The sequence below is a fragment of the Moschus berezovskii genome, chromosome 20 (genome assembly GCF_049115385.1).
Source record: "Moschus berezovskii isolate FMDL1 chromosome 20, NW_MosBer_1.0, whole genome shotgun sequence".
Classification (NCBI taxonomy): Eukaryota; Metazoa; Chordata; class Mammalia; order Artiodactyla; family Moschidae; genus Moschus; species Moschus berezovskii.
This window is the reverse complement of record NC_142479.1, coordinates 47,891,363-47,894,121: the sequence shown is the minus strand read 5'-3', so window position 1 is coordinate 47,894,121 and position 2,759 is coordinate 47,891,363. Positions and strand designations below refer to the sequence as shown.

General features: G+C 44.4%; 1 pseudogene; it reads left to right on the top strand.

The window, feature by feature from the left end:
* The first annotated feature begins 940 nt into the window (after positions 1–940).
* Positions 941–2,141, top strand: LOC129538381 (group XIIA secretory phospholipase A2 pseudogene; annotated as a pseudogene).
* Positions 2,142–2,759: the final 618 nt, after the last annotated feature.

The following is a 2,759-nucleotide window of genomic DNA, read 5'->3' as shown; positions in this document are numbered from 1 at the left end:
GAATGGTGCATTTGCAACCCTTGACTAATGAACCAATATTATTGTTAACTTATGGTCCCATCACTTCATGGGAAATAGATGGAAAAACAGTGGAAACAGTGTCAGACTTTGTTTTTTTGGGCTCCAAAATCACTGCAGATGCTGATTGCAGCCATGAAATTAAAAGACGCTTGCTCCTTGGAAGGAAAGTTATGACCAACCTTGATAGTATATTAAAAAGCAGAGACATTACTTTGCCAACCAAGGTCCGTCTAGTCAAGGCAATGGTTTTTCCCGTGGTCATGTATGGTTGTGAGAGTTGGACTGTGAAGAAGGCTGATCGCCGAAGAATCGATGCTTTTGAACTGTGGTGTTGGAGAAGACTCTTGAGAGTCCCTTATACTGCAAGGAGATCCAACCAGTCCATTCTAAAGGAGATCAATCCTGGATGTTCATTGGAGGGACTGATGCTAAAGCTGAAACTGCAATACTTTGGCCACCTCATGCGACGAGTTGACTCACTGGAAAAGACTCTGATGCTGGGAAAGGTTGGGGGCGGGAGGAGAAGGGGACGACGGAGAATGAGATGGCTGGATGGCATCACCGACTCTGTGGACATGAGTTTGAGTGTACTCCGGGAGTTGGTGATGGACAGGGAGGCCTGGCGTGCTGTGATTCATGGGGTCGCGGAGAGTCGGACACGACTGAGCGACTGAACTGAACTGAACTGAACTGAAAGTCTATTGTTTATTCAGATTTCATTAGTTTACCTAATTTTCACTTTCTGCTCCAGGATCCCATCCAGGATGCCACATTTATGCTTGTCTCCTTAGGCTTCTCTTGGCTGTGACAATTTCTCAGATTTTCTTTGTTTTTGATGACCTTTACAAAATTAGGAGATCCTGGTCATGTATATTGGGTTGGAATTTGCCTAATATTTTCTCATGATCAGACTGGAGCTATGGGTTTTCAGGAGCAAGATCACAGAGGTAAAGTGCCATTTTCATCACAGATCATCTCAAGGGTACATTTTATTAGCATTGGCTCTTGATGTTGATCTTGATCACCTGGCTGAGGCAGTATTTGTTAGGTTTCTCTACTGGAAAGCTATTCTCACTTCCCTTCTTGAAGTGTGTGCTGCCCACATTTGGGTGAAAGTGATGCTCCCTCTCCCCCATTTAGGGTGAAGTACCAACATAAATTATTTGGAATTCTTCTGCATGAGAGATTGATTTCTTTCCCCCCATTTATTGATTTACTCAACACATTTATAATGGACTCAGATATTTATTTTACATTTGGGTTATAATCCAATAATATTTTATTTTGTTGCCAAAATTGGGAGCTCTCTCACTGACTCCTGTGGCCCTTTGACATATCCCCATCAATTTTTTTTTTTTTTTTTTTTTTAGCACTGCCTTACTCTCTGGTACAAGATGCTCCAGACTCATCTTGTGTACTTCCTGCCCCAGTTCTGGAATCAGCCATCAGCCCAGAGTGGGGAGGGTGGGGGAGTTGGGGAGGTGTGTGTGTGTCTGGGCATGGAGCGGGCCACCACGGAGCCTGCCAGAGAGACTGCCTAGGGCCCCACAATGGCTCGTGGGGGTCGGCCCAGCACAGCCCAGTCCATGTTCCCTTCCTCCTCCTCCTGACTGCCATTTTCAGGTGCCAGGAGCAGGCCCAGACCACCGACTGAAGGTCACCCTGAAGGCCCTCTGGAAGGGCATTCACATGACAGACTCATACCTGAATTCTACCTTGGACTTCCTGGGAGGCAAGGACAGGCTCTGCCAGTATAAGCGCAATGATGGAGCTAAGCTTTTTCCAGGTTATGTATATAAACCCTCCCCTCTGCCTCCCACTGTTTGGTGTTCATGTTAACCTCAGCATCCCTTCCTTGAAAAAGTGCTGCAACCAACCTGGTGGTGCTATGAGACCTGCGGTAAACACGAAAACAACTGTGATGAGTTTTAGTGTTGCCCCTCCAAGATTTGCAGAGACTGCAGAAAACACTACGGCTAGCTCAGCATGTGCAGGCGTGTGAAACCACCGCGGAGCTCTTGCTTGACAATGAATGTAAGCTTACATTTGGGCTGTAAGCTGTACTGGACAGCCAATGAGCCGCATGTAGGTGTTGCTAGGAAGAAAAAAGTGATCTTTAAAGAAGATGCTGACAGGTGGTCACAGCAGATGAGGACAGAAGAACATAACCTTTGACAAACAGCTCACATTTTCACAGCGTAAAACTGCCTTATTTTTGTGAAAGGATTATTTTCAGACATTATCTTGACATTAGAACTTCAAAGGAAAGAAACAAATGCAGGTTATCTTCCTGGATGTTGATGCCTTAGTGTTCCATTTTGTCTTGAGCAAGCGGTGTGTGTTAAAGGGAGAAGTTTTTAAAAGAAAGAGTCTGACACTATTTTCACAACTGTATTTACCAAACAATGAAGCCAAACGTAAAATTCGTTATAAAGTATGTTCAACATTACCTTACTTGGAAATATGGGGAAATTTTCACTTAAGAAGTACGTTTACTGTAAAATTTAAAATACACATTTATGCCCCTCCACAAAAAATCATTATATCAGGAATAGAATGAAGGGGATGAGTAGATACCATTATAAGAATCCAAAGAGCAATGACTTTGGCTTAGATTGGGTTGAAGTAATGGCGGCGGACTGAGGCGCTGAGATTCTGAGGCAGAGCTCATGGCATTTTCTGATAGATTGGATGTGGGGTGAGAGCTGGCAGCCTGATCATGTGGAAGGAGGCTGATG